Source organism: Melitaea cinxia, chromosome 1, assembly GCF_905220565.1.
Source record: "Melitaea cinxia chromosome 1, ilMelCinx1.1, whole genome shotgun sequence".
Classification (NCBI taxonomy): Eukaryota; Metazoa; Arthropoda; class Insecta; order Lepidoptera; family Nymphalidae; genus Melitaea; species Melitaea cinxia.
The window spans coordinates 2,522,195-2,540,885 of NC_059394.1; the positions used below are offsets into that span (position 1 = coordinate 2,522,195).

The 18,691-nt window shown below is 32.0% G+C and overlaps 2 non-coding genes across 2 annotated transcripts; one reads left to right on the forward strand and one right to left on the reverse strand.

Moving 5' to 3' along the window:
- Window positions 1–6,703: 6,703 nt before the first annotated feature.
- Window positions 6,704–6,775, reverse strand: Trnah-gug. Its single transcript has one exon. It is a non-coding gene; the product is annotated as a tRNA-His (tRNA).
- Window positions 6,776–7,068: 293 nt separating this feature from the next.
- Window positions 7,069–7,140, forward strand: Trnah-gug. Its single transcript has one exon. It is a non-coding gene; the product is annotated as a tRNA-His (tRNA).
- Window positions 7,141–18,691: the final 11,551 nt, after the last annotated feature.

The window sequence follows — 18,691 nt, forward strand, 5'->3', positions numbered from 1 at the left end:
ATTTAACAAAAAAGTTATTGTTCAGTTCGCAGAGTTATAAAATAAATAAATTTCTAAAATAAAATTAGCCTAAGTTACTCTTTACTACATCAGCTATCTGCAAGTGAAAGTCCCATCAAAATAGGTCCAGTCGTTTTAGAGATTAGCCGGAACAAACAGACAGACAGACATAAGTTGTAAATAATGTCAGTTTGGTATTTGTACCGTGTATTCATCCATATGCATATAGTTATTAGCTGTTATTATTATAAATATAAATATATTATAAATATTATATATATATATATATATATATATATATTCTTTTTTTTCTTATATTTTTAACCGACTACCAAAAAAGGAGGAGGTTCTCAATTCGACTGTATTTTTTTTTTAATGTATGTTACATCAGAACTTTTGCCCGTGTAGACCGATTTCGACAAATTTTCTTTTAATCGAAAGGTGGTGTGTGCCAATTGGTCCCATTTAAATTTATTTGAGATCTAACAACTACTTTTCGAGCTATATCTAATAATGCGTTTTTACTTGACGCTTTTTTCGTCGACCTACGTTGTATTATACCGCATAACTTTCTACTGGATGTACCGATTTTAATAATTCTTTTTTTGTTGGAAAGGAGATATCCCAAGTTTAGTACCATGATAAGGAAACCAGGATTTGATAATGGGATCCTAGAGAAATCGAGGGAAACTCTTGAAAATCCGCAATAACTTTTTACTAGGTGTACCGATTTTGATAATTCTTTTTTTGTTGGAAAGAAGATATCCCTAGTTTAGTACCATGATAAGGAAACCAGGATTTGATGATGGAATCCCAGAGAAATCGAGGGAAACTCTCGAAAATCCGCAATAACTTTTTACTGGGTGTACCGTAAAAACCGTGTACCGTTTGTCATGTGGTCACATATAAATTTCATCGAGATCTGATAACTAATTTTTGAGTAATCTTTGATAATGCGTTGTTACTTGACCATTTTTTCGTCGATCTACGTTGTATTACTCGTCGATGTAATTGAAGTCGGTTTTTTTTTCGTTTGCGAGCAAACATAATTATGTAGAAGGTTCTTACGGAATGAAAGACAAAAAAATTTGAAAAATTTAAGATATCGTACCGATAATATAAACTGTATGTAACTGCACTAATAATATAATAATCGATACATAATAAATATTTAAGACATTTCTATCAACCAGTTTGCTTAACTATCGAAGTCAATGAAAGTTACGAGCTCGGGAGATTTTAATTAAGTCTACTAAAGTTTTTCCAAACCGTTTAAACCGCAAACTTTGATGAATATCGCTTTACTTTGTAAAATATTCATTACAAGAAATGTTTTACTAAGTTTATTCATTCGCTCTGTTAATTTATTAGCTTCCTCTTAGACTGGATAAAGTTACGACAAGATTAATATAATAATTATTTGCATTGTACATTCTCTGAGATAGGATTCATCAGGAAATATCCTGCTTGAAATCTGTTTAAGCCCGACTGGGGAAGTAACTTCGACCTTACCGAAGATCACAGCTGAATAATACAGTTTTTAAGCAGTGTAATTGTATCTCTAGTGAGTTAGGTGACCAGAGCTCCCTGGTGGTGGGAGTCTGCAATACGCTTGCGATAGTCTAGTGTTGCAGGTGTCAGATTATAGGAATGTATGTATGTCTATAGAGTTGTTTCACATTATTATTGTTAATGTTGCTTGTTTATTTTGTTCTTGTTTGGTGTATACTAAAGTGTAAATAAAGAAATGTAATATTTGATAATATAACATGTGGGTAGGACTATAATTTTTTTGTCGTCGTCTATAAAACGAGTGTTCGGACTCGATTGGGGGATTCTTGTTTGACACGTCGACCGGTGCGGAGCTCTCGGGGAAAAAGATAAGTATTATAGTTCTGGTATATATATAATCATAATGAATAAGTACTTATGTAATAATATTAGTGATAAATTGTTACAAGATGTTTAATTCATTATACGCTTCTTAAAGATAAAAGTATTTAATTTCACTGATCAGATAATAATTCTTAGATAAATAAAGTATGAATATATTATAAATTGTTTATTATTTATATTTTACTTTCTTTTTCTTAACATCAGAAGTGGGATATCACCCAAATTTACCTACAATAATGTGTGTTTTTTTTTTAAGGTTATGGGGCCATTCCAACTACTAGAAGGTCTGATGGAAGAAGCCATTCAAGAAGCAATTGCCTCAAATCGGCGCTCGGATGACACTGCTTTTTATTTTAATTTTGATTTCAATTTCGATTTTGATTTTTGTTTTTAGTCTTGATTTTAGTTTTGATTTTTGATTTTGGTTTTAATTTTGAATTTATGTTGAATAGGGTGATAATTTCTGATAATTTAATATATTGTATTTTTTTCATTTTTTATTTAAATTGAATGTCATTATTTCTATCCTTTTAACTGATTGAATTTTGATTTTAGTTTTAATTTTAATTTTGTTTTAATTTTAATATTGATTTTTGTTTCTTTATTGATTTTAATTTCAGTTTTAATCAAATTTTAGCACTGATTTTGTTTTTAAATTTAACTATTGTAATTTTAAATTTTAGTATTTATTTAAATTTTTAAAATTTTAATTATTGTAATATTGAATTGTAGTTTTGAATTTGGTGATGATTTTAATTTTGGGTTTGATTGAATTTTAGTATATTCATTTTGATTTTGGTGTGGTTTTGATTTGGTATAATTTGTTTTGTCACAATTGTTTAAACTACCATAGTTTCGGAAAAAATTTAACTAACAAAAATATGGACATATGTCTGAATTAAATTATTATTATTATATTTACATGTCTTCGATCCAGAGAATAACGACAATGGTGCTGAAGGCTGGTGTCGGAGCATAGAAAAACTTGGTGTTGAATTCAAGTGTACCAGCATCCACTAAGCTGCCACAGCAGGTGCCGAGGAACTAGTCGAGGTTTAACGAAGTTCTCTCACGGACTACGGTACGCCATCCTTAATAATAACCGATCGTGGAACTAATTTTTTTAATTTCGAGATATATCTAATAATGCGTTTTTACTTAACGTTTTTTCTCGTCGACCTACGTTGTATTAAACCACATAACTTTTTACTGGGTGTACCGATTTTGATAATTTTTAATTTAATCGAAAGCTGATGTTTATCATGTAGTCACATTTAAATTTTGTCGAGATTTGATAACTGCTTTTGGAGTAATCTTTGATAATGCGTATTTACTTGACTATTTTTTTCATCTACCTACGTTGTATTACTTGTCGATATAATTGAAGTAGTTTTTTTTTTTCGTTTGCCTGCAAACACAATTATATTCAAGACAATTGCGACAGTTATTTGATGAATGGCAAACTAGGCATCATATGGTAGCGACTGGTACTCCCCAGGGGAACGGCCAAGTCGAACGGTACGTAGCTACAATAACAAATTCTTCTTATACCGATGTGTCAGACTGGCCGAGCGTTCTGTGGAAAGTATAACTTTCCTTAACCACTGCTGTACAGCAATCGACCCGCTTTTCACCTATTAGGTTGCTTATTGGTAAAAACTGTAACATTCCGTGTATACAAGCTCGATTAGATGAGGTAATACAAGATCATAATATTCTTAATATTGTTGCTAATAAATTTAAAGATCGCTTTGACCAAGCACGTAGAGATAACATGGATTATAGTGTAGGAGATATTGTATATATAAATCAAGGCCATATAAGATTAGGACTATATTAAATAATGACAGATTCTCGTTAAAGGGTATTAGAAATTTAAGAAACATCATAGTTGCAAAAGAAAGAAAAATTTGCCTGTGGCCTGGAGAGTGGACTGAGCAAAACGCTGTTGTAGAAGATTTATTATACAGTTCAGCCTATCGCAGTCCACTGCTGGACATAGGCCTCCCCAAGTTCGCACCAGATATCCCGGTCTTCTGCTGTCCTCATCCAGCCTACACCGGCAACCTTACGTAGATCGTCGGTCCAACGGGCCGGAGGACGTCCCACACTACGTTTGCCAAGACGCGGTCTCCACTCTAGGACCCGTCTACTGCAACGGCCATCGGTCCTGCGACACAGATGATCAGCTCACTGCCACTTCAACTTGCTAATTCTGTGGGCTACGTCGGTTACTTTCGTTCTCTAGCGGATAGTCTCATTTCTAATCCTATCTTTGAGAGAGACCCCAAGCATAGCCCGTTCCATTGTACGTTGAGCGACTTTAAACTTGTGAACCAGTCACTTCGTCAGCGTCTACGTCTCGGCTCCGTATGTTAACACAGGCAGGACGCATTGCTCGAAAACTTTTGTCTTCAAGCATTGCGGAATCTTCAAAGTGAAGACTCGACGAAGTCTGCCAAACGCCGCCCAGCCCAACCGAATCCTCCTATCGGCCTCCTTCTCGAAGTTGTTGCAGCCTAGTTGGATAGTTCTAGTGTGTTAGGATTTATTATAATTAGTATAAAATATTATGTATTGTTATGGATTATGAATGGATTATGTATTACGGATTATGGATATATTTTGTATTATTATCGATTATGGATGGATTATGGATTAAGGATTATGGATATATTTTGTATTATTACGGATTATGGATGAATTGGAACCTTAGCTGTTGTATGATATTCACTGGCTGCGAGTGATTAAGCTTCACTGACTGCGGGGTGTTTGATCTGCACAGTAAGGTCTGATTATTGATTACAGCATTATGATTATAAAACGATTATTGAAACTAAGTAAACGAATGTACCTATTAGTATTATCTATGTGATAATTAATTAGTAATATATAATGATATAATAAATAATCACTGTTGATGGGGGATTTTGTAATTGTACTTCGAGAGCGAAGTACTTGTCAGTATGGCCGTGTCAGATTATAGGAATGTATGTATGTCTATAGAGTTGTTTCACATTATTATTGTTAATGTTGCTTGTTTATTTTGTTCTTGTTTGGTGTATACTAAAGTGTAAATAAAGAAATGTAATATTTGATAATATAACATGTGGGTAGGACTATAATTTTTTGTCGTCGTCTATAAAACGAGTGTTCGGACTCGATTGGGGGATTCTTGTTTGACACGTCGACCGGTGCGGAGCTCTCGGGGAAAAAGATAAGTATTATAGTTCTGGTATATATATAATCATAATGAATAAGTACTTATGTAATAATATTAGTGATAAATTGTTACAAGATGTTTAATTCATTATACGCTTCTTAAAGATAAAAGTATTTAATTTCACTGATCAGATAATAATTCTTAGATAAATAAAGTATGAATATATTATAAATTGTTTATTATTTATATTTTACTTTCTTTTTCTTAACACAGGCGTCTATAAGCTACGGTTATCGCGTTCTTTATAGGTGAGCTGTACGCTTGATGGCCGACCTAGGTGTGTAAAAAAATCAGTGTAGGTTATGTGTTAGCATTATCACTATATTTAATAATAAATATAGTAAAAACACATCATTTAGAAATAAGAATGCTTAATAGCTTAGTATTTGGACACCTGATACAGGAGTAAAACCTTGTGATTGAGAGCGAGGCATTTATTTATTTATTTCAAAAGTATTTTTTAATGACTAAGAAAGTTCCCGATATCAATAGAAACACTTTGAGCGCCTTAATGGGTTTTCATGACTCCTACTTTCATTACTGATGATGGTCACCATCAGTTACTGCTTACTGTAATAAAATCAAAGCAGATGCTATACGCAATTAATAATTTTATTTTGTTTTTCATTTCATGGCAAAGACTAGCTGCTTATCAATTAGAGAGCAAGTCATATTGAAATCAAAGATAGCAGAGCCTCGCATCAAAGCCTCCAAGTTATTGTCTTTAATCCTGGAAGTAAAGTTAGCGAACTATGCGAATTAATTCTTCCCATCATTCGTCACAAAGTTCTTCAAGTCTTCAGAGCCGCGGATTGTTCGTAATTCTATCCAAACTTTACTTAGCTATAGCAATGTCGTATTTGTTAAAAGCGTTTGCTTGAGAGTGATTTGTTTTATCTTTAAATATGTACTGTTTATTAATTAGCCCATTGGCGTAATTTGCAGTGAAACTACTTTCTGCTCCGGGCGTTTTTGGTCCGATTACTGCATCAAGCCTCATATCTGGGAGTAATATATTGTGTATTTACGTATTCTTTATTAGAGACATTTATTGAAAAAGAACATATCTATATGTGCCCACTGTTATTAAAAACACGAGCATTAATTTATTTACCTTATTGAGTAATGATTGATATCAGGTATTCATAATAACAATCTTGATCGACTTTTTTACATGCCCTCCGGCACGGTGATATGACCAATGAAGGTTAGATGCACTCTAACCAGAAATAAATATGTACAAACACAAATATCTGTCCCAATCGAGAATCGAACCCGCAAATCTGGTGTTAATTTGCAACGGTATAGTTGTCAATTGAATTAAAGAGATTAAGCGATATCAGTATATATTAAGAAAAAAATTCGTGGCAGCGGATATAAACCGTCTTTGGCAAAATGTAAGAAAAACCGGGTTGTAAATTTAGTATAATTAAGTATAAACTAAGTAAAATAAAGTGAGCAGCTAAAGTCTTTACTATTTTTTCAAGTCGTAAAGATTTTATGCCACCTGAATGATCAATGCATCAGAATTTATTGTTATAATTAAAAAATAAAAAATATTGCTCCGCCGTAACAGCTTTTCGCTGCCGTGACCAGGATTCGAACCTGGGTTACTACGGCCACAACGTAGGGTCCTAACCACTAGACGATCACGGCTATCGGAGCTGATGAATGTAGTAACGAAAATAACAATCTCTTTGCGAACACTTTCATTTGAAATTTGATACGGTCATGTCGTCGGCTATAAAAAGATAAATAAAACATAAAATGTTCCAGTTTCGCTTCAATTTCTCTTTTTTTAATTACCAAAGTAAGCAAACCCACTAAATTGAAGAGTCATTCAAGTTTTTAAAGACTGTTATAAATGAAGGTATTTTAAATTATATCGGTTTATACTTTAGTTTAAAATATATTTGAGGTTTTTAAGAATAATTGTATCAGCTCCGATAGCCGTGATCGTCTAGTGGTTAGGACCCTACGTTGTGGCCGTAGTAACCCAGGTTCGAATCCTGGTCACGGCAGCGAATAGCTGTTACGGCGGAGTTTCACTCTTTTTACGAAAAGACGTCATCCCTGGGTACACAAACACACATTAATTTATTATTGCTTTTCCGAGGTGTAGACTAATAGTTTGTAGTAACAAAGATTAATTCTTGATAATTAATTAAGCTTTTTAAAATTAGATTATTTAATGATCTATACTAATATTGTAAAGAGGTAATGTTTCTAACTTTGTTTGTAGGAGGTAATCTTCGCCAATACTGATCCGATTACGAAAATTCTTTCACTAACAGAAAGCTACATATTTTATTGTGATGGAACAAAAAAATCAGTGAAAATTTTTATATATAAAATTTTCGTATCACAATGCTAGTAACAATACTCCTACGAAACGGCTAGACTGATTTTTAAGAAATTTGGTGTATATATCGGGTAGGTCTGAGAATCGGCCAACATCTATTTTTCATACAGCTAAGTTATGGGGGGGGGGGGATTGAGAGGCGTTAATAACATATATGGCAAAACAACGTTTTTTGGGTCAGCTAGTTAATAATATAATGGTTAACAATATTTTAATTACATAAAAATATTAACATCCTCGTTATTTATCATGTACCTAAAAACTAGCTCTGTAAGTTAACCTGTTCATTTATATTCAATAATAAATGATAGGCATTAAAGAGCAAAGTACTATGTTTCACACGAGAACTGGTAGAGCTAGCCATTATTCAATAAAACATGAAAATTTATGTTAATAAAAATGGATCTCCGAAAAATAATCTGCGGCGTCAAAGTGAATGCAAATTGAATATAGCGTCGCGTATACGCGATTAACACTTTTACACTTCACTCTGTCTTCTGTCGTATAATGTTCTATATTAAAATAAATGAGAAATTTAATAGACATTTTAATAAAGATCGAGGTTTATTGTATAATACGAATACAATTTGAAATTTGCGAATTTTATTTTCTTAGCATATTAATTATTATTACTAGCTGGCTGGTAAAATTCGTTTTGTCAAAAGTTAATAATATTTTTTTTTTGTTTTTAATTTTTTTTGTTGTATTTAAACCTTCCGTGGGCCTTAAGGAATATACAAACAATAATTTAGCTAAATTGGTCGAGCCATTCTCGATTTATGCGCTTAGCAACATTTATTTTTATTTATATAGATTTTTTATTATAATTTGCCGCTGTAATTAAATATATGCATTTTGAAATTTATGTTTGTTTTATATAAACGATAGAGATATGAGAAAAAATATTATTGGGACCTTTATCAACACAAATAGGACCCAAAACAATGATTGTTAGAATTTTCGTCTGTTTGTCTTTGCGTTTGTGCACGCTGATCTCAAAAACAGCTTACCTGATTTAGATGTAGTTTACACTAATATATTGTGATAAGCGTCATTTAAAATTTTGTGCTTATTTCATGTTAATCGGCTCAAAAATAAAAAAGTTACACCAATTTAAAAAATCACGTTGAACATGTAAAGTCACTATTCCACGCGGATGAAGTCGCGAGCACAGCTAGTATATAAATAAAAAGGCGCTAAGCGATTTTCATAGAAGCGTATTTTTTATGCACTGAGTTTTAACCCAGTTAAAACATTACATAAAAATTGGGCAGAAAAAATTAAAATAGAAGTAGGTAGATCTACTAACTCCACGAGCTAGATGGCTAAAGTAATAAACATATTTTCTTGTGTGTTTTTAAAGTGTTTTGCTTCAAAAACACATACAGATTGAGGCTACGAAGATTTTCATTTCGCGTTTGGTCTCTGTCATATTATTGCAATTCAGTAGTTTTATATTTCGTTTGAAATGACGAACAAATTGCATTTTGAAATAACCAAAGGCTCTAGATGACATTAAGAGACTGAGAATATATTTTTAAAGGATCCAAATACTAATGCTTATATACTTTGCACATGTTTGGTGAAACTTCAAACGAAATTCACATACGTATTAAAATAAAACATATTCTATTAAAGTTTATTCTTAATTGAAAATATTCATGAGATAATATAAAATACAGTTCTTTTAATATTAAAATTTAAAAGTCAAACGTCAGAAACATTCAATAATAATTATGTGGTGTCATGGGATACCAGGTAGGAACGAAGTTCCTTCGGATAGTATAGAAGCTACACAATTTGAAAAAAAAAAATTGTTCAATTTTATATATATTTCCTAGTTCTTGATTTTTTTTTAATTTTGTTCATTAGTTTTTAATTAAGTGCATATAAATATTTAGGAAATTTAGTATTTTAGAAAATAACAAATACCGTAAAAAAAATCAAACAAAAATATAATAATAATAAATCAAACTATTAAGTGAAATAAAAAAAAACATGTGTCTGTATTTATTTTTGTCTACAGTATAAAATTACATAAATAATTTTAAAAAAGTTTACTATAATATAGGTAATTTTTATTAACCAATTCTCACCATTAAATTCTATTACTGAAACTATTATTGGCTTGTGGTAACTATATAAAATAAGATATATGTTTGCGATTCTATTTTGTGCAAATATCTTGAAAAAACAATATCAATAGTAGTAGCATAATTATTTGGTTGTTGATTCAATTCAATCGTTAATACGTAAGTTAAATTTTTCTAAAAGAAATGTATTTAGTGGTTCTGATTTTTCATCTGCAAAATTGACGTTAAAATCAATAGACAAAATTATCGGAAGCTGATGGAAATTTCCACCAAGTATTCAGAAACCTCTTCAGTATATTCTTTCAGTGCTCGATGGATGAAATGTTTTACAGTCACAGTGTTTGTCAGTTTTCATATTTGATGAAATGTAGATTATTACCATGACAATTTCAAACTATTATCACTGGCCTACTGGCTAAATCACTTGTTAGTTCCCTTGCCATTATTACTATATTTAATATCGTATTGAAGATTTAAAAACTATACGAAAATAAACCTGTTAACTTGTTTAGTAATTAATACTTTTAAAATTTTTAATATGTTAATTATGTCATTTCAACATATTTTTTATAAGGCAAATAGGGATGTGGTGATTATATTTTTAGAGGTGAATGAAATAAGTCAATGAAATGAAAAAAAAAGCTTACAAAATATTACAAATGTCAATCTTTTATAGTTGTGTTTCTTGTAAAGGTTTTATTTTATATAATTTTTTTTTTAATTTTATATTATGAATTTAACTGTAATATAAAGTAATATTTACACTATGGGCATACCCAGAATTTTGTTAAGGGCGGGGTAGAATATAATAAGTATAAAAATTCAGTAAGTACATACGAGATAGAAAATTAAAAATTCTTTTTTTTTAACTTTCACATACCACACATTGTTTCAATAAATAGCTTGCAAATGTTTTCGTTAATCTAAAATTTAAATTATGTATTTATTTTTATAATAATTATAAACTTTTTATTAGCTTCGACTCAGGGTTATGGAAATGCCCCATCTTGCCCCACTGTGGAAACGCCCATAATTTTCACTACTCACTAATATTCAGTCATTCTTTCTGCATGAACAGATCTCAGATCTATCATGCCATTTCAGAGTTGAATTCCTATTTAGGATACCGAATTAGACACAAGATAATTTGTAATCCAAAGTTAGCGTCCGTTCGGTACATTAAAACAAGATATTATGTATGCAGGCGCCACCAAGACCGTGCTCCTTGGCTATCGGCCAGCTTCAGACTAACTGCCTTCCTTGTTTGAAGATTGACAAACATACCTATAACGAAGAAATATGTTTATCGTAAATTCGTTTATCATTGTACGTATTCTATTTCTTTGTTTACAATGTTCCGTATAATCTCTATATATATAAAAGCGAAAGGTCACTCACTCATCACGAAATCTCCGAAACTATAACACCTGCAAACTTGAAATTTGGCAGGTAGGCTCCTTATAAGACGTAGGCATCCGCTAAGAACGGATTTTACGAAACTCGACCCCCAAGGGGGTAAAATGGGGGTTGGAAGTTTGTATGAAAGTCTTATGTTTTTGAAGTAAGAGACTTGAAATTTAAAATGTATGCTCTATAGATGATGAAAAGGTGTCCAAATAATGTATCTTTAGAAATCAACTCCCTTTTGGGGTTAAAACGGGGGATTGTAGATTGACTCACTCACCACAAAATCTCCGAAACTATAAGACCTACAAACTTGAAATTTGGCAAGAAGGCTTCTTATAGGGCGTAAGTATCCGCTAAGAACGGATTTTACGAAATTCGACCCTTAAAGGGGTAAAACGGGGTTGGAAGTTTGTGTGAAAGTCCCATGTTTTTGAAGTAAGAGACTTGAAATTTAAAATGTATGCTCTATAGATGATGAAAAGGTGTCCAAATAATGTATCTTTAGAAATCAACTCCTTTTTGGGGTTAAAACGGGGGATGGTAGATTGATTCACTCATCACGAAATCTCCGGAACTATAACAGCTACAAGCTTGAAATTTAGCAGGTAGGTTCCTTATTGGGCGTAGACATCGGCTAAGAACTGATTTTACGTAAATCGACCCCTAAGGGGATAAAACGGGGGTTAGAAGTTTGTATAAAAGTCTTACGTTTTTGAAGTAAGAGACTTGAAATTTAAAATATATGCTCTGTAGATGGTGAAAAGGTGTCCAAATAATGCATCATAATCTATATATATATATATATATATATATATATATATATATATATATATATATATATATATATAAGAGAAAGATTCACTAACTCACTCATCACTCACCATCCGGGTTGGACAAAGATAAAATTTAGCAGGGAGGTAGATTATAGTTAGCAGACATCCGCTAAGAACGGATTTTACGATATTCCACCGCTACACATACTACATACAGCCTGAAAATAAAACTAAAAATGTGGTGTATAGAGAGGTTTTATAAAAATAGCTATTAAATTATGCTAAATTGTGCCTTTTAAAAAGTTACTCAGTTTGATAAGCATTGCAAGTGACTGAAATAAAAAAATAATTTGTGTTAAACATCTTAATAGTAATGCATATCTTCATAACCACGCGGATTTTTAGTCGCGGGCAACAGTTAGTGTAACGCTTCAGCCTGTAATATCCCACTACTGGGCATTGGCCTCTTTCCTCATATAGGAGAAGGATCAGAGCTTAATCCACCACGCTGCTCCAATGCGGTTGGCGCTATCAGTTGTACATGATAACAACCGGGACCGACGGCTTAACGTGCTCTCCGAGACACAGTGGGGAGACCTACAAGGACTGCACAAACACGCAGACCACGGCAAACACCTGTATGGCCCAATACAAATGTTTGTCATGTGCGGGGAGCGAACCCGCAACCGCCAGCGCAACAGGTAGATACAATCCATGGCTGTAACCGTTGCGCCAACCCAGTGTCGCAGTTAGTGTATTATAAAACAGTCTCCAAAAGTGTATGTGATCGATTCGCTCAAAATCTACTGAACGGATTTTCATGCGGTTTCACCATTGGAGAGAGGGCTCCACCATGGGCAAGAGGAAGGTTTACGGAACGGCTAAGCCGATTTTGATGAGAGTTTCACTGGAAGTTTGCCGGGAAAACTTTGTGACACACTAATTTCAACGCGGGCGAAGCCGCGGGCACAGCTAGTTAATTTAATAAATGTCAAATCAAAGAAATCTTGACTTGTCTCATACAGATAAGAATCAAGCCATATTTTACTATATCTGTTAATTTAAACACATATTATATATACCTTTTACGTGCTTTGATAACGGTTTTCATGAAATTATTTTCAGCGAGAATAGTCTCTATTTAACCGACTTCCACAAAAGAAGAAGATTTTCTAATGTTTAAACAACTTATTCGGATTGTATTGCGGATTATTAAATTTAAAATTGTAATTTTCTGGGTAATTTTCTTAGATTGTTTTTCAAATACCAAATTAGAAAATAATTTTTCATACACCCATAGGTATTTCCTAGTGTAGTTGGTACAGGTAAATACGCTGTTAGTCAAAATGTCGAAATAATATAAATGTATTTACAAATCCGCGTATCTAGTTTAGACCAGAAAATATTTACACAGTCCTCATGTAATATTTACATACGCATGTCCCTTCATTCAAATATAACCTTATTATTAAATTAAATAAACCTTATTTCACATAACTATTATATAATATAAAACCTTTATTTTTGTTCTAAGAGTACATTTGTGTCATGGATACATATTTGTATTCGCACAAATATTTATTTCCGGTTTGAATGTCTGTCTTTGTCCACCCCACCGTGCCTCGAAGAGGATATTAAGCTTTTGGTCCCGGTTGTTATCATATACACCTGATAGCGATCGTTACTCATAGTAGGGAATTTATGCACGAATCTACAATGGAACAGCGTAGTGGATTAAGCTCGAATCCTTCTGCTACATGGAGAAAGAGGCCTTTGACTAGCAGTGGGATTTTCACTCATACTCTTTATTAAAATAGTAAATCATGATAAATTCCGTGTAAAAATAGATGCTTAAAAACTTTAATCAATTATTTAGATCTTAAATATTATTTAGAACTCAACATTGCATGAAATTGATATTTAATATTCAAAGGTTATTTCATTTTTTTTTATGACTATTCTATGCATTAATAAATTGTATTAATATATTTTTTATATACTTTATTGCACTCAAAAATACATATAGAAACATAAAATAATAGTAAGGTTTATGGCAAAGGTGGACTTATCTCTAAAAGAGATTTCCTTCAGTCAACCCATGGTCATGAGTAAGTATTTCATATAGTGAGGCAAACAGTGCAAGAAGTATTCATTAAGAAGAAAAAAAAAATAAAAATAAAAAAACCAAAGAGAAAATAAATAAATAAAAGATAATAAAATTTATATATATACAAAAATACAACATATTACATATTAATAAATACATATAAAGATACATACCAAAATACAAATATACTTATACATATACATAGACATATACATACTCACTGGAATATATAAGTAAATAGATAATATACAGATTTTTACTACTGAATCTAATAAATGTACAATAATTTAAGCATAAACGCCATGAAAATAAAATAATATAACCACAGCCTGAATAGTAGAGTTGTAGGTAATTACAATAGTTTTGAACTGAACAATATTTCAGTGTCAGTACAATGCAAACTTCGTTTTGAAACCAACAGACTAACTTGTATAAACTTAACAATAATTATATTAATAGTATTATACTATAAATCTAAAAGTTATACTTGAATAATAGACACCAGTCTAACTTATCTTGCCTGTGAATTGTTTCTACATTACAAAGCATATTTATTTTAAAAAAAAATGTGAGTTACAAAATATCACTCTATGACCAATAAAAATGAAACAGAGTGCCTAGTGCGAGTTTTATTTACAAAAACATGACAGAAACGCGTTTATACGTGAAGATTATTTTGTATGAGAATTTAAACAGTGCAGCCAAAACAATAAAGAATAGTTTACAATACAATCGATACAGAGTCATCTAGCGGCAAACGCGAGAACTAGGTTGAAATCCCGAATTTCCCATACAAAATGAAGTTAAAATTTACGCCCGTTATTGCGAGACGGATTAAACAAAACTCGCACTAGGCACTCTGTAATGGATAAAACCGCGTGAATCATCTTGTGTATGTAATTAAGTTGAATCGACTGCAAGCAAATCGATCAAATAATCGCGCTGAAAAATTGCCTCTTTATCACGATTTCAGGTCCAGTAATGCACCTTCTATTGAAGAGTTCAATGCCTTTAGAAGTTTATGTAGCTATTGTAGAAGTCGTTTTAAAAAAAAGTCAAATTGGTGCGAAATCACACAAGATTATTACCAATAACGACATGTTCGAGCACGTACTTGACGCACGTACAAGGTTTACGTTTAAACGTCGTTTCGTGTTCTATTATAGCACTAAAATAATGTTGAACCTTTTGCACTAAGAGCGCGTAACGTCTCAAGTTGCTCTTGAAAGAGAACTTCAGAAATAAGTTTCAACCCAAATCTAAGTATGCACTCGTAATAACATAATTTAACATTTATTAGATTTATCATTCGATTTGTTGTTCAACTAATCGACGAAATGATACTAAACATTTTATTCGTCCCAAAAGTTCTTAGTCAAACTAAATGTTAGCCCGCTTCCGCGGCTCCTCCAGCGGAATGCTGAATGTGTTTGTTGACTGGTGGTCACTGATGTATCGGTGGGTGTAGCTTCATAAAAGACCGAATTGTGTAACTGTGTCGTACTAACATTAGTTTCTAAGTTTAAAAATGTTACTAACAATTTTTATGAATGAAAATCTGAAATAAATTATTATTATTAAATGAATGAAAAGGTAGAATTAAGACGTCATTAGCAACTTTGTTACTTAAAATGAGTACAAAATAATGTGCTATTTAAGCTCGTACAATATGAAAACTTCAGTTGAGCGTCCGTTGTTTGATAAGAATTCTCTAAAAATGTTTCGCAACAATGGTTCCGTGGTAACAATAGAAATACAACGGTAAACCACAAATTGGGTGCAACCATACTGTAGGTAGGTGTTTACGTCTTTATCTCAATCGCTTAAGCTGATAAGTGAACATCTAAATGTAACTATGTTTAAAAGGTGTTTTATTTAAGATGAAAAATAAGCACAAAATACTTTCAAAGGTATTAAAGTAAAGGTAGTTTAGTAAAGGTGAGTTAGATTCGATTCTACATTAGAAGGCTTTTACTCATTTCTACGTTAGAATTCAGATAGTTTTTTTCATTTCAAACAATTGATATTGCTTAATGTTTCTGAGAATAAGGTTAAATTCTAATTAAATGAGGAAAATATTTATTAGCGTGATTAACATTATTAATTATTAACCTCCCACAAAGCCAAGATAATTTAAAGTTTTAAATTAAAATATAAATTAAGAATATAATATATTGTTGAATTGTCGATCGTGATATGGATATAATTCGACTGACATTTTCAGCTTTGCTGTGAAAAGTCTCTAAATCAAAATAGAAAATAAAAAAGAAAACCTCAACAAGTTGATCGAGTTTAAAAAAATACATTTCAATAGTATCGTACTTAATATGTAATAAAATTTAGTATGATGTGTAAGATTGTTTGCATTCGTATATATTATATTTATGAATAGAAATTCATCTATATGTATCGAGTCAATCAATAGTGTGAAAACTTCAAAAAGAAAAACACCTTGCCTCAATGCCTCCTCTTGTGATGGAACTGATTCATTTCTCGAAAGGATCGAAAGGAAAGAAAACGCCGTCAACGTTTCTATGTTGTCATTTTTGTAAATTTCTACGGTGATAAAATTTTTATTTTAAGATATTTTTTTAGATTTCATTAAAACTACGTTGTAATATTATTATTTTTTTTTATAAATATTAATTAGTTCTAATTTAATTATTATATTATAACTGTATTCGTTCATTCATTCTCGATTGCCATTTCTTTTATTAAGCCCCTAAAATAAAATATGTACGTAATCTTTATATGAACTAGACGCAGACCCAATATGAACTATTCTATTCTACTTCGGATTCCAAGTTGTGTGATCCCCATAACATTATTTAAACTCATTCAAATATTTGGACAGTGCCATCTCTGAAATATTTTATTTCTACTAAAAACATAGTAAACGCGGCCTACCCATTAAATGTATGTATGCTAATAAAAAAAAACCAAACGAACTGTGCTGAATCTCGATATAAAATAAAAATAGTATCCTAGTTTGCAGCATGAACTCAATGATTTTTTTAATACTAGCTCGTCAAATAAGCGTACGGCTCGCCTGATGGCAAGCGGTTACCATAGCTTATAGAAGTCTGCAACACCAGAAACGTTGCAAGCACGTTGCCGATCCCCTAATCTCCCCCAGGAACTCCAGTCACGGTACTCAGCATTGCTATTTTTATACAACTAGGTCGTCAAACAAGCGTACGACTCGCCTGATGGCCAGCGGTTACCATAGCTTATAGAAGTCTGCAACACCAGAAACGTTGCAAGCACGTTGCCGACCATACCCCTAATCTCCCCCAGGAACTCCAGTCACGGTACTCAACGTGTTATTTAGCAGTGGTATTTTTTAAGGTGGAGGTCCCTTCCGAGTCGGACTGCCCCAGATTCTAAGCAGGAAATTTCCTGCCGCTTTATTGGTTTCTTCAGTTGCCTCGATGTGTTATTTTATTTAAATTCGTCCAACAAGATACACGGTCAGTATAATGAAAGACAGAAAGACAGAGGAAAGACAAAAATGAATGTTTGTTTTAACTGAGGTAGGGCACAGCAGGAATTTCCTGCTCAAAATACGGAGCAGCCCGACTGGGGTAGTACCTCGACCTTACAGAAGATCACAGCAAAATAATACTGTTTTCAAGCAGTATTGTGTTCCTGTTGGTGAGTAAGGTGACCAGAGCTCCTGGGGGGATTGGGGATTGGGTCGGCAACGCGCTTGCGATGCTTCTGGTGTTGCAGGTGTCTATAGGCTACGGTAATCGCTTACCATCAGGTGAGCCGTAAGCTTGTTTGCCGACCTAGTGACATATAAAAAAAAAATGAAAATATGTAAGGTTGACCACAATGTAGTTTGTTATTATAGTGTTCAAACAAAATATAAACGAAACTTCTTATTTTGTGATAAATAAAGTGGAGCAAAACATTCCATTTAAATTTCATATACTGATTAATTACATAATAATTAGATATTATAAATGTCACATATAAAAAAATTAACTGCACTTTGTATTTTTTACTTGTTAACACTTCTTTTAAATTTAATATGTTCTCCATATCTCTGACATGTAACATGCGGGAGATATGCACGGAAATTTAATTTCTTATATCGGAAATTTAAATTTTGATAAACGGTAATAATCCCTATGTGTATATACACATAGGGATTATTATCATATGATTGATTACAAGTGATGATATCATCTTATGATGACGATAACTTTTTAATATAAAATATATGTGTATAAATTATTATGTATGTGTGCATTTATATATTGTATAATTATGTATTTATATTATATTTTTATTATCTATATGTTTAGATTGTACACGCTAATTTTGCGACTGTTTTATAAGTTTCCTGTAGCAGGACTACTGGAAGAGATTCCATTATGGGATAAGTAGTGCCTTTGTACCAGCATTGTTTATAAGAGCTATTTCCTTTTGCTATCCTAGTGTACATAAATTGTTAAATAAATAAATATAAGTGTAATTTAATAATTTTAATTAATTCTTACCACTTTTTCGCCCTTGGTTTCGTCATCGTGGACTATTCTATTAAGGCTGACCATATTTTCCCAGATAAAGTGTACTTTATGTCACTCAGTGAGAACGGAATATTTTACAGGTGAAAGACATTTTAAAATCGGTTGAGTAGTTTAGAATGTATCCATTACATAAAAAAAAAACCCAAAACCGATACTTTAAAATATGTTTTTATAATACATAATTAAACGCTATCAATATCTCAGGAACGCTACTTGTACAGATTAGCGTAGAATAGCATCGAAAGCATTACCAGTTTAGATAATAATAGTTATTTTGCTAATACTCTTGATC